The following is a 26,925-nucleotide window of genomic DNA, read 5'->3' as shown; positions in this document are numbered from 1 at the left end:
ACTCCACATGGACAATTCATCGCAAATGAGCATGCAAACAAAACCAGCCGATAAACAAGTGAGCTTTGTTTGCCTGTTTCTGTTCTCTACAGCACCCCCTACCCCTACTCCTCACCCCCTCCCCCCTTTCATCCAAAGTTCTTTTTTCCCCGTCCGATAGTCCACGCTGTTGGCTTTGGTAAACGCAGACAATAACATCCCTCACAATGTCATTTCCAAGCCGTGTAAAATGTCCAAAACACAGCTAAGATATTGTTGCGTTGGGAAGCAATAGCAGTGTTATGGAACATGGACGTTCGTACGGTTGGTGTCATGGTACTAACGAGCGTTAGCATTTATTTCAGAAACAGAAGGGGGGAAGAAATAGAGATGATGACTGTTGAAAAGACGAGAAAGGAAGATAATGGTAGGGAAAGAATGGCACAGAAAGTGATTGATGGAGATGGGAAAATGACAGAAAATAGTTCTGAATATCGATTTAATTATTTGATTGACTTTAGTTAATTATCGTCGCATTTCTGCCACTCTTGCCTATTCGCAACGATGGTGATGACATGATGACATTGATGAAGGTATTCGAAGAACACACATGCCCAGGCCGGGATTCGAACCTAGTAGCCCTGGCGTCGTATCACGCTGTGCTAACCACTCCGACACGGAGGTCGGTGAGTGCTGAATATCGCGAACGACAGAGTTCGAGGGAAAGAGGTAGAGGACAGATTGAGTGATGGAGAGGAAAGAGAATAAGAGAAAGAATGATTCGATTTTGTTTGTTTGACATAGCTTTCCTGCCTCTTTTGACTAATCGCAAAGATAAAGATGGATGGTGATATGATGAAGAAATGGACAACCACAAACACATATGGGCGACACAATGCAAGTCCTACAGAGAATTATCCTGGCTGCAGGTAAAGGCGCCAGGCCCTCGTTAGTCTCCAAGAAATGCAGCTCTGAGTGTACTACGTGGAAGAGAGTTGAGTTGATATATTAAGTCCACAGTAAGACTAATCGGGACTGGACCTACAGTTTAAAGTGGAATCCGAACCACTATGTGCCTCCACCGGGTAACGAACCCGGGACCCCTTGATTACAAGACGACGACGCTACCACTGCGCCATCGGGAGGCCCTACGTGGAAGAGAGGTTGACGTTCGAGTTCCTTCTTACACTCCTGGGAGAAGTAAAATAATTAGAGAGCAAGGAGAATTAGAGAGTAGATATGAGAGAGACAATGGGATAGGGAGTAGCGAAGGAAATGAAAGAATGAGGGAGTGAAAATATCTAATTAGAGGCAGGATTTGATTTGATTTTTTGTTAATTAGGGTTTCTTTTCTGTTAGATGAAGGGAAAACATGGATGAGTGATGAATTAATTAAATTGATGCACAGGCAGGCTTTCGAACCCGTGACCCCTGGCGTCGTAGCGCCCTGTGCTAATCACTCCGACACGGAGGTCGGGCTTTCAGAGAGACGTTGAGGATAGAATGAGATACAGTGTAGGAACAAAAGAGGAGAAAAGATAGAATGATAACAGGAAGATAAAATGGAGAAGAGCGATTAACAGAAGCAGAATGAAAGTTTGTAGCCTCACCCAATTATTGTACAAGCCTCTAGCAAACCTTCTGACGTCATCGCGGAAGTCTTTCATTATTATTATTAGGCTAATGCCTTCGTTGATAGGTTAGGCTAGTTAGGTTTAGTTTCCTTAGCATAAATAATGCATTTGCAGTGCATGGTAAACAACGATAGTCTACATTCTACACGTAGACTATTTTATACACGTAGATTATGTAATCTATGTAAACAACATGGCAAAAGGTGATAACTTAGCAAAGGGCGCCGTGTAATTAAAATAAAATTATATTGCTTATCAGTTGCTAATGTGTGAAGAGAACTTTTCATACTATTTCTTCCAAATTCGAACAATTTCTCACCTAGGAAGAAACCTAATGTAGGATATATTCTAGTGCTTTATGGGGAAAAGACCGCTCTTGCCTCACGACTGCCATCTGTTGTTGGTTTTTGCGTACTATTTATCTTTTTCCATAATTGATGATAGAAGAGAAGATAAATTTTGTTGTAAATAGGATTCTTTTCATTTCGTTAGGAACCAATATACTTGAAAAGTCACTTTTCTTTCATGAAACCCTTCAAAATAAATTTTAATGCACTTTAGATTGTCTACGTAATCTATGTAAACTACAACCCAATGCAATCTACGCGTAGATTACGTGTAGATAACGCATGTAGACGTAAACGTATAGTCTACTGCACATCACTGATGGTAAAGGCGAGGTTGCTAGAAGCTTGTGCGACAAGCGAGACCGCCACCTTAATGCTACAAATGAACACGGTCTGGCAACAGTTGTGTTTACGAAGGCTCCCGGTGCGCGCAATTTCAAGATGGCGGGTTCGGAATATTGGGAAATAAAATCTAAATTAGACACCGAGACAGGGCAAAATGGAGAAACGGGACATAATCCAGGTTTATTCGATGAATAAACTATGTACTGCCATAAGTTCTATGACGCAATGAATGCCGAATTATACTAAAATCGCGACTGAAACGACGGCAGTTTCCTAGTCGCTTTCTAGGAAACGAAGAATGATAGCTCAATCCTAGTTGTATATTTTGCACTCTCGGCGTGATTTATACGTGCTCTAAGTTCTTCATTATCAGCAGAACTTTTTTTTTTTTTGCGCGCCAAAAATGACTATCTTAAATGCATTGGTATGGAGCAATATAAAAACGAATTTACTGCACAGCCTCTCGCACTGATAGCGGGCATAAACATCACTTATCGAGGTTGATGTGTGCGTGCCTAGAGCCGAAATGTACAACCCGTAGCGCGGATAAGATCCCGGGACACCAATATCCGGAGCGTACATCAAAAAGCCAGACAGCCTGGCATTGTAACAGGAAGTTGAAATGCTAATGAATCAGATGAGCCGTTAGAGGCGAAATTATCGCGGCCAGCTAGGATCGTATCTCGTTCAGATCTTATGGCTTGAAGAGCCGTCCAGTCACTGGTTGCAATATCTATCAAAAAATATTGTTTTCTTGTGCATGATTTACGTGGCCTCCTTTTTTCCCCTGAAGGGTCGTTAAGCGCATGCGCGGACGCAAATATGAACGCCTGTTGGTCATAAACTCTGGTGAGTAATGCCTGCGTATATTGAAATGAGAACTGTTTCAAAAGTTTATATTCGCATTACGAACGCTAAGCTGTCATATTGGTGTTAGCTACACTGACAGAAAAGTATTGTATTTTCCCTGAGAATTCTAACTTCTTTTCTGTTGTGAGTAGTGTCTTAGATGTAGACAGTGGGATCCATGAGTATTACCTTGCAAATTTTCCATCACCAATGTCGTGCACTTTATTTGACCCAATAAGAGCTTCAAGAATTAAAATAAAACTCAAAACAAGCTGTTGACAACTTCTGCACCAGCATACTACATAGAAATACATCGCTTAAAAACACATAGGATGTAAGATAAAAATTAATTAAAATAGTCATGGACAATTTGCAGAGCAGTACTAGTGGATCCCACTGTACAAGCAAATTGTTCATGACTACTGTTACTAATTTTTGTGTCGTGTATAGTGGGATCCATGAGTATTGCTCTGCAAATTGTCCATGACTATTTTCATTAATACTTCTCTCACATCCTGTGTGTTTTTAAGCGATGGATTTTTATGTATGCTAGTGCAGAAGTTATCAACAGCTTGTTTTGAGTTTTATCTTAACTCTTGAAGCTCTTATTGGGTCAAATAAAGTGCACGAACATGGTGATGGACAATTTGCACGGTAATATTCATGGATCCCACTGTACAGGGCACACCCAGAATTCCGCTTAGGTCTAATATGCATATGTAGAATAGATTTTGTCGTATGGTGGTGCAGACCTTGTCAACATATTGTGTGGCGCTCTTGTTTCAATTCCTGAAGCTCTCACTGCGTAAAACAAATACAATAAACATGGTGGTGGACAATTTGCTTTGTAATACTTTGGATCCCACTCTACACTAGATGTATTTAACATTTTCAAGCTCTATAATATGTAAGTAGCACAACGATTAAAGGCTTTAACTTAAGTAGATCACTTTTATTGCAGTCTGTACAAGATATTGTTGCATGTTTAACCAGAACGTTCAGTTCCCACCCGCTTCAAATATCCAAACTATAAAAGACAGACCTAGACCTATTGCGCATAAAATTGACATGATCTTTCAAAATCTATAATCAGTTTTTACCCAACGGGTTTTGGATTACTAGATGGTAATAACTTGAAGTGAGACGATAACGTCATACCATATACAGTCACAAATTGGTATACATTAACCAGAAACGGGACCCAAATCCGATTTCTAGTGTTCGATAGACAACACCGCAATACATATATCATAAACTTTGCAGCTCCTATGACAATAAGCATAGAAGCTCAGCAAATCCATGAAAAGTGGGAATATTGAGATCTATTTTCTAAACTAACTAGATCTTTTTAGTTTAATACCTTTAAAAATATATCAAATTGTATCTAGCATTGGATACCCTCTGGATATCCAGGACGCAGACGTGTATTAATAGTTTTAATGCTTTTTAATGGCATTCTTGACATAAAAAAAAAACATTAGTGAATTCTGAAAGTACGAACATGCGATAGTTAATACATAATAACTGTATTTATACTCAAGATTATATGATTTTTCTTTTTCTTTTAAACTATTCGGTATGTCTATACTAATACAATGAATACAATTTGTGAATGAATTAGAATTACATATGTACCTATATTGTAATTGTAGTTGTATTGTAATTTTGTAATTACTACTCATTATTATTATTATTATTATTATGTACGCCTTCTGTCATTGGAGGATATACCTCTGTTGAAGGTAATAATAAATATCCGGAATTGGATATCCCATAATGCACGTCTAATGGAAATCCATGAGCCTGACCCGGGCTTTGTGGATATGTCTAGATTTGTGCCCTCTGGGTCCACACCTCCTGTATTTCTCCATGACTTGTTGCAAATATATACAGGGTGAAGCAGTCAAACGGGAAGATTTAAAAAAAATCACAAAAATAGAGAGAGCAAATATTATTTAATTTTTGAACATGAATGTACTGTACATAAGTGGAAATTACTAGTGTACCTGAAAAATGTTCATTTTTTGAATATGGTGCAGTAAGATGGCGTTCTTCGTTTTGCACACATTGTCGGAGTCTCAAGAGTAAATCCACCCATGACGTTGCGTAAATCTCCAACGGAATGTTGTGGATTCCATTCAGAAAAAGTAACAGTGTGGTGTGCATTATCATCTTGTGGAATCATCGGCCCTTACTTTTTCAAAATAAACACGGTAATACGGTGACGGTAAATTCTAGACGCTATGCTGACATGTTGATAACCTTTTCCTGCCTGCCCTCGATGACTATGGCCCAGATGAAGAAACATTCTTCCAGCAAGATGGTGCAACTAGCCATTCTGCCAGTGTCTATGGAAGTGCTTAGACTCGCATTTTCCGGTCGTCTTATCAGCAGATTCGGCGATATTCCGTGGCCTGCCCGTTCACCCTGAATTTTTCTTTGCACAGAGAAAAATGTTTGTTTGGATTAACCAAAAAAATGGTAGTGGTGAACAAATTGTTTGTTTAAATAGGCATCAACCAAACAATTGTTCACCAGTACCAAAAGATTTGGTCAAGTTCTATTTGTTTGTCGTAAACATTTTTTTGGTTACCAAAAACCAAATATTATTTTGGTAAATCTAACAAAATGTAGCCCATTTGTTCAGGAAAACGAAATAATTTAGTCAAAATTACCAAACGATTTGTTACATAATTTATTCATAATTACTTATGTTATAGTGTGACTAATTTTAGCTATGGTGGATAGTTTATGGGAACTAACTGATCTCAAAATACACCATTCAAAATAGAAAGTTCACCTGAACTAACCGTTTTTGAAGCGTATTTGCTTTTCTGCGCAACACTTACCTTCCACTTATATAGTCCAGAATCAACATGGTTTCTCATGGGAGATTCACTTTTATTGACCACAGTACATTTTCTTCTCTAATTTATAGCTTTGATGTTCACATATCTTTTGAAAAATGTTAAAGCACAATTTTTTACTATGATTACAATCAAACGTACCATTATTTGTTGTACAAAAACTTATGTTTCTTCTACACATTTTGACAGAACCATCTAGCGGTCGGTGTAGGAAACTCAGTACTATAAAGTAAGTATATTCTGAGCTTTTTTTCAGAATATTAGGTTACAGCAACATAAAGACTCGCTTCGAGTTATTATCTATTTACATGAGTTTCAATTTTCGACAAAGAATTTTCATACTACACTCGACGAAACTGGACAATCGTTATTTCAAATTCGAAAGCACGGTCACGCACTTATAGTAAATTTAACGAAACGTTTTGTTTCTCTTTACTTACATATATCATTTTGTTTACGAGTACCATATTTCGTCTGACCAAATTTTTTGGTATTCTTAAACAAAATTATTTAGTAATTACAAGCAACATTTGGTTATCGGAAACAAAAAGCATAACCAAACAGCTCAACCAAACTTTTTTGGTATTCCAAACAAACCAGTTTTTTCTGTGTGGGGTTACTCAAATTTAAAGTATTCAAGGACAACCCTCCCAAGAACCAGGGATGATTTGAAGGAGCGAATTCGGCAAGAGATCCACAACATTCTGTTGGAGATGCTATGCAACGTCATGCGCGGATTTACTCTGAGATTCCGACAATGCGTGCAAAACCATGGACGCCATCTTACTGACACCATATTCAAAAAATGAATATTTTTCAGGTACACTAGTAATTTCCACTCATCTACAGTACATTCATGTTCAAAAAATAAATAATATTTGCTCTCTGTATTTTTGTGAATGTTTTAAATCTTCCCGTTTGACTTCCTCACCCTGTATATGTGTGTGTGGTGTGTGTGGGGGGGAGGGGTGCGTGCGTGTGAACCCCAACTAGGTTTGGCTTATAACTTTTTAATGATACGTTTCCGGGGTTCCATAATTCAATATCGGTACTTGAGTCAATCGCCATGCACCCTGCCGATTTGAATCAAGGTCACTAAAACACCCTGTATATTTACATACAGGGTGGCCCAAAAGTCAGTTTCCACTAGGAGAGAACCAAATCATGATACTTGTAGTAAGGAAATGTGTATTTATTGCTGGAGAAAGGTAAGAGAACGCAATCTAGCGTTCACGCTCAACATGTTTCCCATCATTTGCAATACATTCTAAGCAACGATGATACACAGATTCACATATCTTTGATAACAAACCCTTATTTGCGTTAAGTTCATAAAAAGCATTTTCAATTTCTTGTCGCAAATCATTCAGCAGTCTCTGCACAGATAACGCTAATGCTTAACACCGTTTGCCCGGTGGAACTCTTAACAACACTTTAAACTTCATTCTTAGAATTACATATACAGTTCTCAGGGGGAACTGGCTTTTGGGCCACCCTGTATGCAGGATATAAACAATTTATTGCAAGATTTATTGTGGACGAGAACAGAAAGTAATTCAGCTTCTTATCTCCTTCATCATTTTCATCAGCATCTTTTGTCTCCGCATCTCCTCCCAATATTCTTCATCAAGCCTTTGCACACAATTACTATTTCATTACGTGAAGTAGTACGCGCAGTGTACCCAGGAGTTTCCAGGCTATGCGGGCACACTCGAGATTTTCTTGGAGACACGTAATTACAAGCCTTATCGCAAGGGTTAATTTACATGCGCACTTCGCATGCGACGAGCGCCAGGAATAAACAGCGGGGACAACGCCAGGTTGTCTGCGGACCCCCTTTCCCTTTTTAAAACAGTTTTCTCCTTATTTTCAGAAATTGAGATCTCGTTTATCACGTCTCTCTCTTCCCCTTCCATTTAATTTCTTCCATATTCTCTCTCCCTTATCTCGCCGTGGTAAATGAGTGACCGACCAGTGCCTTTGGCAGTGTTGCCACTATCTGACGACACAATATCCCTTTGCAAGAAGCAAAATTTCCCTTTCACGCCTAATTTTCCCTTCATCTAGAGAAATCATACAATAATAATAATAGGTGGTAGTAATAGTAGTAGTAGTAGCAGCAGCAGCAGTAGATTGATTCATTGGGCTTACCTCGCATTTCTGCCACTTCTCTCTTCCGGGAATGAAGGCGATGGCGAATCACTACACCATCGGGGGGCCTGCCCCCAAAAGAACAAACACGTAGGAAAGACATAAAAGATACAAAACAGAAGTACAAATTGATGCATAGAGGTTGAAATGCGAAGTAACAAACAGAATATAGGTGTGAAACTAAAACCTAATTTTATCTGTTCTATTATTGAGTCTGGTGTCTTCAAATATCCCTGAAATTTGTGTATTTTTCCTCCAATTTGCCTTTTCGTTTAAAATTCGGTTGTAATTTCCCTCAAAGAGGGAAATTTTTCTGCTAAAAGGGAAATTTCCCTTCATACTACAACACTGGCCCATGGTCGAGCGTGACTGTAGCCGGAAGCCCGACCGTATTTAATGACTCGTCGTGTCCCCTTTTTGCCCCTTCCCTCCCGAGTCCGCTACTCCTCTCGTGACCTTACGCGACCTGGCTACCCTGTGTCGCATGCCTGATTGTACTACACCCTGATTGGTGCAGAATTTGCAACAGAGATGCTCGTAAATTTCTCCTGCGTCCTTGCCCTCTGAAACATACGTAGAAAGAAAGCACAGAGCTGCTAGTGCGACACTCAAAAGTTTAGTGCGGTTGCCGATATGAACACGCACGAAGTCTGATTGGAATTGCGTTTGAGGCACCCGACCCAGGGTGTATGCCAGGAATCCTCCTCCCCATTAGCCCAAATCATCCCATAAATAATAACCACACCCCTTTTTTGTTTGGAATACAAAACCGTAGAAATAAAAGATCCAAAATACCGCTCCAGGCTGACTTTCACTGCCGCAACACGAGATCACGCGAAAAATTTCTGCTGTCCATTCCACTCCATAGAACTAACTTCTACCGCTACCCCTGCAGGCTTCTGGATCCCCCCCCCCCAGAAATTCAAGCCTGCTTCTCAATCGTAACATTCTAGGCCTCCCCGACGGCGCAGTGGCAGCGTCGTCGCCTTGTAATCAAGGGGTCCCGGATTCGATACCTGGTGGAGGCACATAGGTACGCCGATAGCCACGCATTGAGGTTGTGTTATACTTGAGCCAAGACACTGATAATTCGAAATCCTCACATTCCTTCGAAGTATATTTGCATTATAATTGTAATAAATAAATAATAAAACATTTAATTTTACCTACAGCAGTAATGTGGTTTTATTTCTCTGTGCTGTGAAATATTGTCGTTGCCTAACACTACCCCTGTATCTGAAGGGAGCCTGTGTAATTCAGCGAGTCTCGTTGTTCACCGCAGAGCATTATACAGTTATTATTATTAAATATAATACAAGCACTGAATAATAATAATAATAATAATATCGTCCTTATTGAGAGGGCGTGTTTCGGCCTCGCGGGCCGTTCTTACAACAAACCCTTAAAAAAAAAGCATATTACAATTGACACTTTACACTTCTTGAAAATCATTGTTGCAGTAGAAAGAATAAAAATAAAAATAATAAAAATAAAACATTCATACTTAAATGTAAACAATTAATGTACTGAAGGTACAGAGTTAAATCTAAAACCACAATTAGAATATAAATTCCTAGCGTTTGTGTTTGGTATGGCAACACTGCGGTGTTAGGAGTTGGCTTATCGTTTAATGTTCGTCAATTGGAGTGGCATTGTTGTGCTTGTGAATACGCATTGAATTTTACAGATTTGAAGCAAGACTGTGTTATTTATGGGCTAAAGAACAAGTGTCCGTGGGGGGGGGGGGGACAACATTTCCGACATATTCTTCTGTCCGAGTTTAACATAGGGGCAAAGGCTGCGGAGGCGGCTCGAAACATTTGTCCCTTTTACAGGAAAAGCAGGGCAAGAAAATGGTTTTGTTATTACAAAGAAGGCATTATTGACTTAAGCGTTTCTCCACGTTCAGGAAGACCATCGGGCTTTAATGAAGACAGTTTAAACTCTTCAATCCACGAGGATCCACATCAGTCGACCTGAGAATTAGCAAATGTAATGAAATGTGACCATTCAATCATCGTGTGACATTTACATCCCATGGGTAAGGTTCAGGATACCGGACGCTTTATACTAAAACAACCAAATCAGCGAGTAGGCAAGGAAGACAGCATCAAGTGCTGCGACACGATAATGCACACCCACACTCCGCTAACATGACAAAAGCTGCTTTCCATGAACTTGGTTGGGTAGTAATTCCACATCCCCCTTCCTCCCCCCGATCTGCGCCCTCGGATTGTTACCTTTTCAGCTCTCAATCCATCAATCTTCAAGGAAGCTCCTTTGTGGACGAAAATGCTCTTCAAATTTGGCTTGACGACGCTTTTAACCCCGAATCAGCCGATTTCTTCAGGCGTTGAATTGAAAAGCTGCCCCAGCGTTGGTAAACAGTCATAGACAATGAAGGAAAATATATTACTCATTAATTTATGTCTTTCGTTCATGTGAAATTACGTAGTATCAAATAGAAATACTCTATCCACAGTGAGAAGAAATCTAAGAACTTACGCTTGTCCGTGTCTCGCCGAAAATACTGAAAGTGTTGTTTTATTCTGCTGAGAGAGTTGGAGATGAGAGTCAATACAGAAAGGTATGCAAATATATCTTCTTGCAAGACAACCGCAGCTTCTTCCCATGTCATGAAAGAAATTTCGCTCTCAAGTCCAGGGTTAAGAAGTTGTGTTTCTGTAACAGGGAGCCCATCCATTCGCGCGTTCGGTCAGAGAGACATCTAGCGACGGAAAATTCCTATAGGCTTCCCTTAAAGATTGCATTAAGCCTGCGGCGTCCTTCGTGAGATTGAAAGGTGATGGTTAAAGCAATCCCGAAACCTTTTTTCCCAATCCCTAGGGAACACGAGGATGCTGGATTCCAGACTTTACGTAAATCTGCCTTCACCTGGAGGGGAGGGGGGGGGGAGAAAGGGACAAGGGAAGATTTCGGCTCCTAAAACTTTCCTCCCCGTGTTGCCTGAAGTCAACAGGGGCAGAGCCGGACATACTGTGGATTTCCCCCTTCATAGTCATCGTAAATCCCACATCCTGAATAATGCATGATTCACTTCTTCTTTGGGTCTGCTTCTTTATCCTCCCCCTCTCTCCCCCTGCTTCTCTACCCCCTTTTGCTTTTCTTTATTATTTCCTATGCCCCGGCCAAACCACCAGAGACGCCGGCATCTATTCAACAATGGATTCGGTCTTTCTTTCCCGTATCTCCCGTGCCGACACTGTTTTGCGTCGTTCAGGACAAAGGGAAAGGATAAAGAGGAAATATCCAGGCAAAAAGCCCGTTTCCTTTTTCTCAGGGAACTCATTACGATCACAGTTTCTCAAATCCTCCACCAGGGGGAAGCATATACACACACACACAAATCTTCATTAATAAATTGTAGGCGCTTGCTGCCATTGTTCGTTAATGAAAGTTTCATGCCGCCAAAGCGGGATAATTTGGAAATAATCTAACTTTTTTTCCTCCCCGAAAAGAGAAGCTGTTAATATTGAAGGAATTCCTTCGCGAACTGAACGGTTAGGTTTCCCCTTGGTGGTAAATGGGAGGAGTACCGAGACCGAGGCTGTTTCGTAAACAAAATCGAGACGAGCCCGGATCAATAGGTGAAACTTGGCGGGGCCAGTGGGGGGGGGGGGGACACTTGCACCCCCAAAATTTTCAGGCTACTAAATTTAAAAGTTAATAATACTTTTGTTAACCTCCTGTGACCTGAGTAGCAAAGTATTGAAGAGTATATTTTATGATTGCGCAAATGTAAGTTATTTAGCAAAATAGTTCTGGACACTATTTTTATTGAATTGAAAACTTATTAATTCTGCTTCCCGGAAGGTAAGTCCCAAGTTTGATTCTGCTGCCCTCCCTTCCACCCAAGTTAACTCCTAAGTTTGATTCTGCACCCCTCCAAAGATTGATTCTGCCGCCCCAGTTAACTCCTAAGCTTCATTCTGCACACCCTCCAAAGTCCCAAGTTTGATCCTGCCTCCAAATTAACTCCTAAGTTTGATTCTGCACCCCCTCCCAAGTCCTACGTTTGATTCTGCACCCCCAAGTTAACTTTTAAGTTTGATTCTGCATCCTTCCAAAGTCGCAAGTTTGATTTTGCCTCAAGTTAACTCCTAAGATTCATTCTGCACCCCCTGCAAAGTCCCAAATTTGATTCTGCCCCCACGTTAACTCCAAAGTTTGATTCAGCACCCCTCCAAAGTCCCAAGTTTGATTCTGCCCCAAAGTAAACTCCTAAGTTTGATTCAGCACCCCTTTCAAAGTCCCAAGTTTGATTCTGCCCCCAAGTTAACTCCTAAGTTTCATTCAGCACCCCCTTCAAAGTCCCAAGTTTGATTCTGCCCCCAAGTTAACTCCTAAGTTTGATTCAGCACCCCCTTCAAAGTTCCAAGTTTGATCCAGTTCCCAAGTTAACTCCTACGTTTGATTCTGCACCCCCTCCAAAGTCCCAAGTTTGATTCTGCAACCAAGTTAACTCCTAAGTTTGATTCAGCACCCCCTTCAAAGTCACAAGTTTGATCCTGCCCCCAAGTTAACTCCTAAGTTTGATTCTGCACCCCGTCCAAAGTCCCAAGTTTGATTCTGCCCCCAAGTTAACTCTGAAGTATGATTCTGTACCCCCTCCAAAGTCCCAAGTTTGATTCTGCCCCCCAATTTAATTCCTAAGGTTGATTCTGCACCCCCTCCAAAGTCCCAAGTTTGATTCTGCCCCCAAGTTAACTGTTAAGTTTGAATCTGCACCCCCTCCAAAGTCACAAGGTGGATTCTGCCTAACCAAAGTTAGATTTCAAGTTACGCCCATGACCTTATCTATTCGATACTTGTCGAGACGATAGCGAGACCGAGACAGATTTCCATAACATCGAGACGAGAGATGGACTGTCAATGAGGCTTTGGTACGAGAGTTTGACTAATTCGCGCAAATAGTTTTCTTTTGCTATTTAGTGTATATTAGGGAAGCCATATTTCACAGTTCGAAAACCAAAAAGAGTTCAGAAAAATTGCGTAAAATATAATATCTTAAATGGAATTTTGAAAATAAATTTTGCTAAACAAATGAGAAAAGAAATTCAAATTAGATACCATAGTTTCAAAACTGACTTTTCTATGTGGTAGCGAATGTTGCATTCATTGTCAACATGATAAAACAAGAATAAATTGTTCACAAATGAGGTATTTGTGGTTTTTGAGTGGAGTAACTTTCAGAGTCAAAATTAGATGTGAAGAAATCCTATGTAAATGGAAGGTCGAAGCAATTTTAAAACATCAGTTGAAGTGCAATCAATATGATCCGAGGATGCCAGAGCAGTCTGTCTCGAAAATTATTAAAACTGGGAAAAAGAAATTTAAGAAGGCCATGTCGCCGAAGGAATGATCAAGTTTTGTACTCGCAGAACGGGCTTTGGTTACGCAGACCTGCAAGTGAATGAGGACGAGGGAAGAAGAAGAGGACGAGGAAGAAGAAGAGGGCGACGACGAGGAAGAAAAAGAAGAGGACGAGGAAGAAGAAGAGGAGGACGAGGAAGAAGAAGAAAAAGCATCAATTTTAACTTATGGCGAAGATGAAAATGGGTGATTAAACTAAGTTGAACACAAAGAAAATCAATGACAACGCTAGAACTTGTACCCAGGAACTACTCTCTCTCTTTATCCTCCTCTCTCCTGTCCATCTCTCGTCTTTCTCCGTCTCTCTCTTCTCTTTCTTTCTTCCTCATTTTCTCTTCCATTATTCTTTCTATATCTTTCTCTGTTCCCTCTCTTTTTCTCCTTCTATCTCTTCTCTCTCTCATGTATAGGCACTATAGCTCTTTTCTTACGGCGGGCACTCTATATGCTGGCAAGCGGAGTGGGGAGCGGGGAAGCGACCAATCCAGCGCGATAAGAAACGCAGCAGCCTGTAGAACGAGGTGCACGTAGTAGTTCCTCCCCTCGACGTCGTAACTCTCGGCGCCACCGCTGTTGTCTGGCTGGTCTCCTGCGTATTCCCTGATCCCCACTTCCCTTGCCAGCATATAAAGCCCCCGCCGTAAGAGTAGAAAAGACCAATAGATATTAACACCAGTGGTGACGTAAACATGAAACATCGTATCTGGGGACATGCACCTGGGTAAACATTGCCTGTGCATTTCGCCACACTACACTCATACCGCATTAAAGTAAAATAAACCGACACTACATTACGGTAGCCACACTGGCCGCGAACTGAGAAACAAGGATGCTGAATTCAACCAATTAAATCCCTTAGCTTGACTTTCAATTGTTGGCATTCAAAATTCTTACATTAGTTTCTTCGGGGAAAAATCATTTATATTCGAGGACTGTTACGCGACTTCTGAAAATAGGGTCATGATGTAAGAAGTAATTTACAAAACTAGAAACTCCCTCCTTCTATGAAATAAGGAAGTAAAAGGACTTGGTATGTTTTGTTTTGCTATTATCACAATAGTAAGGAATTTTGGTCTATGGTCTTTGTCACTTAGAAGAACTGCCCATTCAGAGTTTCATTTTTGTGCAGACCCCCTTGTCTATAGCCTAGTGGTAAATCCCCCCATGATAGAATTAATGATGATTACATAAAATGAGTAACTATAAACGTGGACCTCCTTTCACATAAAAAAAATTAAAGCGACAAGTTTCTACAGTTCGTCAATCTAGCATTAGTAAGCAAACAGCTCCGATGCACACACTTTGTGCCTACACCTGCAACAGTCGAGCTTATCACCTTTAATTCTTGAAGCGTTTGTGTTTTGTTTGACTTCTTTGTTACGTTCTCTCCCCCACTCCCTTCTGTATTGTTGACTTACGAGCGGGTTGAAGTAAAAGAATACGGCCCTTACTGCGTGCAGCAAAGTGTGTTCTTAAGAACAAGGGGTTTTATCGAACTGGCAATGTTATTAGAGGGTAGACGGGAGTTTTCGAAAGACATTAGGACCAAGGGAAGCTCTGAGGAAATGGTCTATAAAGAGGCCAGTAAAGGGCTTAAGGAACAGGTGCCCCGAATGACAATAAAAAGGGGTGCAGTTGGCGGGAAGAAGGCAATAAGAGCATTGGGAATGTTGACAGCGAGTCGCTGCTCACTCTGAGGAAAAGGTGGATTCGACGTTGCGGTAAGATACGGCGCCAATGCTGCTCTTTTGAAGTGGGCACGGCACAGTCTCTTTGTGCAAATACGTCATCGAAAGTAGGTCAGCACTTTTTGACTCTCACGTCTTTCGTTACAAAGTGCAACACGGAGTCGCCTAATTCGTGTCAAGTAGTGTATTTGGTGTTTGCACTACGTTCTGGAGAGCAGTGTTTCTTTCAGAAAATTTGCTCCGGGGACGCATTCCAGGGAATTGGGAGGGCGTTGTGAATCTGATCTGGGAAATACAACATATGTGCGTTTAACATTGAGAATTACCACTGGTCGTTCGTGGTTCGTGAATGAATTTGACGCTGAGCGTTACAGGTGGGAAATGACGTACAGTAACAAAAATAAAGCAGGATGCGGTGACCTAAGAATACTTAGTAATTCAATGTGGAAAGACATAGATTTTTCTTTTAATTTGTCTCTGTTTCTTATTATTACTCTGTTGTCTAACATTTACAAATATTATCTTGTGCCATTAACATTCCAATAGTAAATAGTAAATTACAAAACATCAGCTACTTTTACATTTTATCATCCAGAACAAATTCCACAATGGTGAACCAGTATGAACTGAAGAGTGTTCATGTTTCTCTAATTTCCCTTTTTTTTTTACCAAAGCTTTTCTGAAAGATGTAAAAGGAGCAGTTATAAACACGCCACCTGCCCTTTGCAGAACTTTTACGTCGTTCTTCATGAAATTTTGGCATAGTTTACAAAACGAACCTCCTTTTTCTTCACTATACTCCAGCCAACTGTACTTTTCTTCCCACTGTTTGTTGTAGTGACGTTCTTCTTTTGCACCTGATGATTTCGAAGGATGCAGGTTGGAACTGGAAGATCCCACGGTAGACTGTGTTGAAGGAGACGCGCCTATATCTTCCCGCGATTTCTTGCTAGGTCCTATCCTGCTGCTGAAACACTAAAATATGAGTCTATTGTTCTCTTCATTCTTCTTTGTTGTGCAGCAAAGAACCGTAATATCCCACTGCAACTGCAATGCAGCTCAAATGCGTCTTGTCTTTTGTAGACCACCACTTGTCTGTAACGTTTACATTCTCGAAGGTACAAAAAAGCAATGCGGTGGCTAGATTCTAACAATCGCATAAAGGTTTTCTTTTAGCTCAACACTTTTCAGTCAGTCCACCTTTGACTCAACAATCAATTTTCTTATCGTTTCCAAATATACAGTTGTGTATCAATTACAAAGAAAATACCGCGTCGGTGTTGATGACAACGAGTCGGCGCTTTTGGTGTGGAAAGCCAAAGCACTATTGCACATTCGAGACGAGAGAGGAGGTAAGGCTAGTGCGGTTGCCAGTTTTATTCTGCTTCTTCTGTAAGATTGGACAAGTGTGCCCGTTGTTGTTTACAGAGGGAAATATAGAGGCAAAAATATTCGCCACACCGATGCGACCGGTAGCAGAAAAGTTTTATACTTTGGTTTTGTTGTACAATTTTGTCCCGGGGGGCGGTAGATTCCCTCCGAAGGTGCTCCGCACCCCTGGAAAGGTGCCTGAAAGAAACACTGCTGGAGAGGTGTAATGTGTGGTGTACGGTCACGTGGTGCGTGCTAAGTAATCAAAGGAACGATTAAAGCAGGAGGCAGGTGTTTGTTGAATCTTCTGAACTTGAACACTTGGTTGAGCGTCATTTCCTTGCACCAGCGCAGTGGCGCAACCACAGGGATGCCCCCCACCCCACCTTCGACGGAAGAGAACTCTAGGGGGGCAAACGTTGACGGCCAAGGACACCTGCAGGGAGGGCACATAAGAGCAATTGCCCTCCTAGATTTCAAATTTTATGGAAATAAAAATAAATTTCGTAAAATTGTCTTGCGCCTCGTGTGTTAATCAATTGCTTTTAGTTTGGAAAAATTGGATCTAATTTTTTTTTGCTTGCTTCCCTCGCAATATTTTTGTTTTCTGTAATGTATTTAAATAATATGTGTTTTATACATATGTATTGACTAAACTTTCAATACGTACATAATTTATTGTTAGCATGTTGCATATGTATTTTCTAATTTTATGTTGCTTCATATTGCATATGTGTAACACATATCTTGTACATGAAAGTTATACATGTTATATATGCAAAAAGAATTATCCTCGGAATGCATTTATCACTCATTTCCTGCCATTGAAGAATACAGTTTGTTCGCTTGTTTTCCATTATTAGCTAATATGAAATTAACCGTGTTTGAAGAAAAATTTCAAATCGTTTGTTCCAAACAAATGCTTTAGCACCAACTTCTACCTCCTTTTTGCATAATTTATGAGTATAAAAACTAGGGCCCGGGACTTTATGTTATAACATTTTTTTTTTTCAATTGGCTTCGGATCTAATATTGGGGTGAGATCTTTACATATCTGATGAAAATCAGCCGAAATAGACAAACTTGACAAAGCATATTTTGACATATTTCACCAATTTCGCGTTTTTACGACATATTTCTTCAATTTTGTTGTAATAAGACATATTTCTGTATAATTTCATAATTCTCTCGCACATAATCGGTTATTTCATATTTTTTTCTTCGTAGCTTTAGCACAACGGATAGTTCATATTGTCGATGGTAGGATATGGAAATTACGTCTTTTCTTAGTACAGAACAATAATACCCCACTTTCTTTTTATCCCGCCGACAATTGATAGCCATGCAAACATTATTGAGGAAAAATGTTCTCTCTCATTGTTGCACGGGAAGTAAAGAAGTTTCGTTCTCATTCCTTTGCCTTTTTCGCTTTTCACAAAAATCAGTCAAAAGTAAAAAAAAACAAAAACATTCTGTACATTACAGCCCCTACTCTACTCTATCGGGTATGGGAGAAATTCGAGAGTACTGTTGTGCATATTTTTGACTTTACTGGGAATATTTCTGAATTTTTCTGACATATTTATAATTTTTCATGACATATTTTCCAATTTATATGACATAATTACATACAGATTTTACAGTTTTATAGGACATAAAGTCCCGGGCTCTAATAATAACGTATTTGATACTACTACAACCACTGGTATTATTATTATTATATTATTGGTACGTTTATCCTGGTACTTGCCCCCCAGAAAAAAAAAATTGTGGTTGCGCCTCTGCACCAGCCTGACACCAGGATACACCTGCACTACACCTGGTGTCAAAAAGTGCAGTGAACTAGACGGAGCTTATTAAACTTTGCCCATTCACCATTGTACGACAGCTAGGCCAATAGGCGGATGACCTCGGGAGCTATTTGAATCTACCAATCGTCTTCGAGAAGGTGTGTGCACTGGCATTCTCAACCGTGAAGCAGTGTTGCCATAACATATGGACACAATTTCTCTTTGAAAGGACCAACATTTCCCTATATTTCCCTTCATATAATATAGTAGTACGTAGTGGTATTTTCTTTGATTCGTGTTCCTACATATGGAAAATGTTGAACAAATACATCGCATACATGCTTTGTCGCTACCCGCCGGCCAGATGTCCCATCGGCTTCATTCGTTAGCTCGTGGAACAGAAAAATATCAGGGAGGCAGGAGTGACAATCGCATTCACCACATTAAACGTTCTGTTCTGAGCAGTTGCAATCCTGTGATTCAGCTACACACCGCCAGCACACAACGGCTCAATTAATGACCTTTTGCCTCTGAATTTATCCTTACATCACCCCAAATACTAATGGGTGAACGAATTCCGTCATTTTACTTACCTTTCCTTCCACTTTTGACTAATCGCGACGATGAGATGATTGGGATTGGTGATTGGGACGCAAGAAGTTATAAAGGGGATTATACCACAGATAAGGGTTAAGTTAGTATCTGTTATTATACTGTATGTCAGTGGCGGCGATGGGGTGCGGTTGCCACCACACTATACTAAACCTTATCTTCAAAGGGAAATAAACTGTCCTTGCACCTCCCCCGATTTGAAACCCAATCGCCGCCACTGCTGTATGCGAGTCCAGTCGCCAGCGCCTCGCTAGTCTGTAAGGTTCCACTACGTAGAAGAGAGTTTGTCCATAGTCGTAGCTACGGGGTGTGCCGGATGTGCCTAGGCACACCCTAATGGGCTGCTTTATCAAAGAGAATTAAAGACAGATATTTCAATAAGAGAGAAAATAAGCGGTAGTATGTAAGAAGTTCAAAATGTCATTACTTGGTACAAACGTGTGCATTATCGCTTATGAAGCGAGTGTCTATTGTTTTTCGATATTTTGATGTCATTGGAGAAAAGATGTGACAGTCAGATTTACCGTCATTATTATTATTATTATTCATGTCTGTAGCGGTAAAAAGATGTGTTGATTCAAAGTGTTGAGTGTTTTAATTTGTAAGAATACATATTTGATTTTTGCCAAGCCGACGGGAGGAACGAGACGTTCGCGTGTCTTAAGCGTGAGCACCTGAAGGGTCACGTTATGCGTCTAAAGCTTAGGAAATTCGACCGTAGTGACAAACATTTAAATATCTCAGTTTCCAGCGGTCAGATTCATGTGAAACTTATACCAGCGCAGCGGCATGTGTGCAAGGACGGATGTGTGGAGTTTCGTCGCGATCATGCAACAATTACGGACGCCAGATCAAATCGGTTGTAATTGATCAGTTTGTGGACACCGGTTGCAATTGAGCTATGGGCGACGGCCAGGCGGAAGCTTAATCCGCAGAAACTCAACTTCGAGCACGGCCCGTCCAAGTTGGGAGACAATAGAGCAAAGTGGAATGACCTCTTCGGAAGCGTCACTTCAACGTGCGCCTAGCGTCCTTTTTCAAAGTCCAAATAAAACGAAGGACATGGTTTTTCGACATACAGTCTTACCGCGATCCTTGTAGCGAGAGCAGCTCCGTGCTACCTCTCCGTGTACAGTTTTGCCGCGATTCTTGTAACGAGAGCACCTTCGTGCTACCTCTGCGTGTACAGTGGACTTTGTTGTGTTTTGCGAACACCAGTGTGTGTGATAGACAGTAAGTCTACACGAGTGCGCCTACCTCAACCGCTGGGAGAAGTTGAAGCGATACCGTGTTACCTTACGCCGTTTATAATTTTTGAGAAACGGGGAACACCGGAAACTATGGCGGGCTAGAGGGAGAAGAGAGGTGAGGGCGTTACCGTCGATTCGCCAGATGTCAGAAGAGACTACGCCGATGATGCCTACCAGCCGCCACGGAGAGAGAGAGGAACGACGAGCCACGCCGATGATGCCTATCCGCCGCCATGGAGAGAGAGAGAGATACGTCGAACGCCGCCCTATTGATACGCCGATGATGCCTATCCGCCGCCACGGAGAGAGAGAGAGACGTCGAACGCCGCCCTATTGATACGCCGATGATGCCTACCAGCCGCCACGTTGACGTCCCGACGCCCAGACCACGGAGATGTTCACCAATCCCGAGGGGAAGAGAAACAGAGGAACCAGAAGTATGGACTCTTTTCGCATCTTCATCGCCGCGACCAAGGAAACCTTTCGCGTGAATACTATGTGTTTTTCAATCGCCCATAAAGACGCCAGGATGCACCTCGGAAGCTGAGAGATGGTAATGTATTCATCTGTGTGATTGTCAGCACGTGACGGCCCGATTGATTTAGAGAACGCCCTTGAAATTCGTCAACATTTTTGAAAACGCCCACTCAACTCGAAACTTCATATCAAACTCCCGTCGCGCTTGTCACTTGTAATCTATTCGTCTCAGGTCAATTTTTCTTATTCCTTGTGATATTTTTTTTATGATCTTAAATTCATTGTTGTTTGTGCTCCTTTGTATTTGTTTAAAGTGCGTACCATTAGAGTAAAGCGCCGCCCACTTAATTGTTTAATCTACTGGAGGTTTGTTCATTTTTTATGTGTCAGTGCTGTGTCGCTGCTAGCTATGTCAGGCCGCATGTGTGATTATTTGTAAAAAGTATTTGCCTGGTAATATGAATTGCTCGTCGCAGCGAAGTGTTTAAGTCCCGCCTGCTAGAGAGTATATGTTTGCGTCACTCAACGGAGGTTATTTGTTATGTTTGAACCACGTGAGGTCTTGTAAAAGGAAAACGTCCGCCCACGTGAATGTAATTGCCGTTGAGACGCCTTTGTTTATGCTGATCAAATAATGTATTGTCACCGCGCCGACTAGTTTCTTTTTAAAAAAGGTGAACTTAAGTAAGGGCTGGCTAGGATTTGAGTAGCACTGGAGCAAAATCACAAATGACCTGATTAGACAAAAGGTAAGGTAAAATTAATTGAGAATGCAATAATTAGGGCTTATCGTCATAACACCTGTACATGTCATGTATCATTCTTTGTGTCGATGACCCCGTGAGGATTGATTCTGTGAGTGAAAGTGAGAGTGAAAAAGGGGGAGATGTAGTAAATTGATCTTTGTTGATTATGAATAGAATATACTTTTTATTTTCATGTTAATTTTGGGCTATATCATTTCGTACGCATGTCGCTACCCGTGATTTTCAGGTATGCAGCTAGCCGCTTCCCGGCTACAGGTAAAGAGGTGGTTATTTGAAAGTACATATGTCTTTGTTTTTATTCGATATGGCTTATCACTATGCACTGTCGGTCACCGGTTCCTACACACGAACTTAACCTGGACCGTAACGCTATTTCGCTTGTCCGAGGGAGATTTTGCCGCCTCTATCTTGGTAGTGGTAGCATTTGTTTTCCCGGGCAAGGGAGGGCGTTTCACAAAGATATTTACTGCATTCTGCTCTGTACTGCAGCGCCCTTCTTCTATACCTGTCACAAGCTGCACGTGTGAGAGAGCTTTCTCCAAGCTTTCCCAAGTTAAAACTAAATTAAGAGCAACTCAGAAGCAGGATAGATTGGAAGCCCTGCTCTTGCTATTTGTGGAACAGGAAATACCTTAGTCTATTGATGTAAATGAAGTTATTGATGAGTTTAAGAACATTGTACTTTTGACAGACGTCTCTTGTTATAGATGACGTGTATTTTGATGTATGTGTTTGTAACATTTATGAACATTTTGTGTGTGTGTAATTTCTATGCAATTTGATTTTTTTCTACTACATATATTCAGAAATTTTCAACACTGTCATTTAGTGAATTTATATTCCTTTACAAACATCAGTGCAGTTAAAGAGCCAAGTGATTGTGTTGCAAAATATGCTATTAAAAAGGTACAAGACCTCTTTTTTTTCCTTTGTGCACACCCAAATATAAAGTTCTAGCTACGCCTATGAGTTTGTCATTTGGGTGCTTTCAGAAAGGGCCATCCCTTAAACCTCCACCCTAACTACAAACTTACACCCTCCCTGATGTAATATTCTGAATAAACCTCTCTTGCAATAACTACTGATCTCTCTAAAAGGGCATCAACCTTTGTACATTACATAAGTAATTCTTCTCTGGTCGAAACAAGATTCCCATAAACCGTTGCATATACATTTGATAGACTCTGTTTGAGCCATCCCTTCTTTTCTGAAAACTTCCCAGGATTATCACATATTCTTTGAAAAAAGGAAATCGGATATTGATAGTCAATTGGAAATTGATATGACAGCCAATCTGTCAATGGACCTCATTTACTTCATGTGACTGCAAAGGTGTACCGAACAACAAGAACCAACACGAGAGGGAATAAAGATCATAAAAAAAGAACATCGATAATTCTTTTTATGTCAATCAGCAGTAATGCTTCTTGATGTTTTACACATGAATCTGCTCTTTTTACGTCACTGCCTTGCAGTTAATTTTTGATGCCTCGGGCACAAAGGCAAAACGGCGGGAACATTTTTCCCTTCATGCATCTGTTAAGTCACGTGACTCAGTGACAAATATCGAAGTGTGGGAGAAAAAACCTCTGCGTTCCCTTTGATATCCGAAGTCCTGCAGGAGCTCTTACGTTTCGTTTCCTCTCCTGCCAAGAACAATGGAGGGGAAAAAACGGGAACCTGCAGGCTATCCCATGTATTTTGTATGATACTCATTTTCATCGTGCCAAGGAAACTTTGTTCTCGCCATTTTGCGAGCGACGACAGAGTCCTCTGGTGTGGAGGTCTCATAGTTTGAATTTCTCCGAGGCGGTCCGCTGTTGGAATTCGTGATGAAAGGAGAGGTTGCCCTTTGTGTACGCAGAAAATTACGCACTGTGATGCGTAATTATGCGGAATAAAACATCTTGCAGATGTTTTAATCCACGGAAGGAAACTTAGCCGAATACGCGAAATTAAAACGTTGCGAAAATTCTTCTTCCAACTTTTCCGCGGCTGTGAGATAAAGTGAGGAGAATATATTCGTTAAAGAAGAACGTTCGTTGCAAGTTTTGACCAACCTTCCGGAATTTACTTTTGACACAAGGGCGTGGCTACCGGGTGAGCAAGGATGGGCTCTAGCCCACAGCCCACTCTGCTGACCACTCAAATAGCAAGAAACCCCCAGGCAGTGATAAAGCAAGAGAAAGGAAAAGTTAGAAGGAAAGAGATAGCAATAAAAATTGTGAATCAGAAATAAAGGAAAAGAGGTAGAGAAACGGCAAGAATGAAATAAAGAAGGTAGGCGAACAGGGAAAGGAAGAAACAGAGAAATAAAGAAGATAGGCAAACAGAGAAAGAAAGAAACAGAAATAAAGAAGATAGGCAAACAGAGAAAGAAAAACAGAAATAAGGAAGATATGCAAACAGAGAAAGAAAGATAAATAAAGGAGATATGCAAAGAGAGAAAGAAAGAAACAAAAATAATGGCAAAGAGAGAAAGAAAAAGAGAAATAAAGGATATATGCAAAGAGATAAAGAATAAAAAGAGAAATAAAGAAGATAGGCAAACAGAGAAAGAAAGAAACAGAATAGGTACAGCATTAGAGAAAATAAAGAAATACAGAAAATGATAGGGAAGAAAGAGTATCAAGAAAAAGTAGAATTGATACAGAAACAGAGAATTAAAAGAAATAGAAATGATATACAGAGAAAAAAGAAGCAGAGATAGAGATATAGAAAACGAAATAAATAACTAGAGAAAGATAACAAAGTAGAGGAAAAAGTAAAAACATTAAGAAAGAATGAAATTGAAAAGATTGAGATACGAAGAAAGTTGAAAATAGAGAAACAAGCAGGAAAAACACAGAGACATAGAATGAAAGAAATAAAAAGGAGATACTTAGAAAAAAGGAAAGTAAAAGATAGCGGAAGAGAGAAAGAAAGAATGAAAGCAGTAGAGAAACAAAGAGAACTGGAAACACAGAATGAGAGAAAAATTATACAGTACAAGCAAAGAAAAGTAGAAAAGATAGGGACAAGGAGTAAATGTAGCGAATGTAAACCCTCGTCTCAGTTCCTCCGTTTTTATGCGTCCCCCCTTGCATTGTGTAATATTTAAAGTAATATGCAGATAGCTGTAAATGGGTATTTACCTGTACTGTCATTATCTTTAATATAAATGAAAATATTAAATAAAATACAACATACCTTACACCCAGGATGTATTTTGAGCACAAACTTCAAAAGTTAGCACCTGTAACAAGAGGCAGAGAACAAATTAGATCGTAAGAAAAATTAAAATGAGAGTAGTGCCATCTATTGACAATAAATATAAAAACGATAAAATAATCAAGAGCGCAGCAAACTTTGGCAACGCAGGGGCAGTATTACATGGCAAGCAGCTTCCTTCGCCCGCTTAAAGTTGAAATTTTGACCACAGGGCCAGGCGGGGTGGGGGGGGGGGGTCTTATTTTGGTGGACCAGGAACGGCACTTTTTGCAGGATATCAGTTACCTATTTTCATTGTCAGGAAAGGGAAACATTCAATTAACACATTTATAATCCAGAGGTTCATAGCAAAACTGGCAAAGCAAGCACGTAGTAATGATATCGTCGCATTAAGAATGAGCTGGTGCAAGATATTGGATGCGAGTTCTTTCGCAGGAAGAAAATGGAATTCTTCTCGCAAAACCCACGGAAAAGATAATAGTGGTTGGGGGGAAGGCGGTGCTGATACCCAAGGAGGATAGAATAATAAAAAAAGAATAACAAAAATTCCATATCGTCAAATCGTGGGCTCTGAAACTAACTTCTACACCCACCCTTCCCCCCTGAGTTTTATTTTCTTCCTTCTCCACCCCCACCCCTCCCGCACACACACACACGCTGGAAAGCCTATGGACTCCCGAGTTAAAACTCCCCGAGATAAAACAATATCGCAACCTCTGTGGGGACTTTTCGTGGTTATAAGAACTTTGTCCTCTTTTTCCAACCCCCTTCCTCTCCACCCACCGCCCCCCTTTTCCAGACCTGCGGGCCTGAATTTATGAGGACCGGCCAGCCTGGACGTCCCTTCCACTAACCAACCTCTGATACAGTCCCCGCCGTCCATTGCAGACCCACATCTGGTCACACAATCACGTTGGCTTCTTCAGGCCCCTATCCTCTCATACTTTCACTGGACCTCACAAACTTTCTTCACTCATTCAGTCAGTATATTCGATTGATTTGCTGTACAGGGTGTATCAAAATAAACAACTTTATGAATGCATTTCGACTAAACTACATGGAAAACAACAATGATATTTGTTATGTATCAATCAGTAACACTCCAGGTTTCTATGAATATCTACAAATGGCTAAAAATGTTCAATGTGGCTTCGACCAGGTATGCGACAAACATCCCATCGAAATTCTAGTTGTTGTCACACTTTTCCCAAGAACTCCTCGTCCACCAAAGCAAGGGCGTTTCTTATTCTCTCCTTCTTATTCTGTGGCATAGGTGGCACATAGACTTTGTCTTTCACAAAGCCCCAATTGCAGAAGTCTAGGGAAGTAAGGCCTGGGGACCTGTCAAACTCACGCCCCTTTTTTTAAAGATTACACCAGCGCTACAATGACAAAAGTATTGAGCATGAAAACAAAACTTGAAAGATTTTCTCATTGTTATGCAACAAACCTCTCGTTGTGTTAACAATAAACATGATAAGTTTTTAACTCAATTATGATACATGCTGTATTTTACCTCGCTTTTCTGCCAATTATGGCAAATCGCGAAGATGAGGATGAATCGTGATAAGATGAATGAGATGAAGACAGACTCCCAAAAGCATAACGACGGAACACAAGTAATATATAGGATTATACTGGCTATTGGTCCAGACGCCACAGCCTCGCTAGTCTGCAAAATGCAATCCAGAGTGTACTACGTGGAAGAGAGGTTGCGCGTTCTACGTGGGAGGGTCACCCGTATACCCCCCGAGACAATATATTCACCTATCCATTTCAAGGAATGTCCGATTTAGTTCATTGTGCGTTTTTGCACATCCTCAGTCATTTATACTGCAGCGCCAAAGTATCTCTATTCCAGATTGTGAAATTGTGAAGGGGAATCTTGTATAAAATCCTGTGGTGCCTTCCCGATAGCGTAGTGGTAACGCGTCGCCTTGTAATCAACTGGTCCCAGGCAGGGTTGTTAAAGGTACAGGAACACCATAAATTGCAATGGGTTCTATTGGATTCCGCTGCAGGACCGAAACATTTTTCCTCGCACAATTTAAATTCGGTCCAAGTTGCGTATTGTTACATTGAAAATAAAAGGTTCCTGGACCGTATTTAAATTGATCCGGTAAAAGGTTCCTTGACCGAATTGAAATACTTTACAGATAAAAAGGTTCTTTACGGTCCAGAACACATTTACGCT

General features: G+C 40.7%; 1 protein-coding gene across 1 annotated transcript in view; it reads right to left on the bottom strand.

Annotated features, from left to right (window-relative positions):
• The window catches only part of LOC145990112 (uncharacterized), a 359,871-nt gene extending 335,136 nt beyond the window's left edge, over positions 1-24,735 (bottom strand). Inside the window, exon 1 of the mRNA XM_083125767.1 lies at positions 24,711-24,735. The gene's annotated coding sequence lies outside the window, so the exon portion shown is untranslated. The remainder of the gene's footprint in view (positions 1-24,710) is intronic.
• Positions 24,736-26,925: the final 2,190 nt, after the last annotated feature.

This window comes from Lepisma saccharinum, chromosome 7 (genome assembly GCF_977018435.1).
Source record: "Lepisma saccharinum chromosome 7, izLepSacc3.1, whole genome shotgun sequence".
NCBI lineage: Eukaryota > Metazoa > Arthropoda > Insecta > Zygentoma > Lepismatidae > Lepisma > Lepisma saccharinum.
The sequence above is the reverse complement of the archived record's forward strand: the minus strand, read 5'-3'. Positions and strand labels throughout refer to the sequence as shown.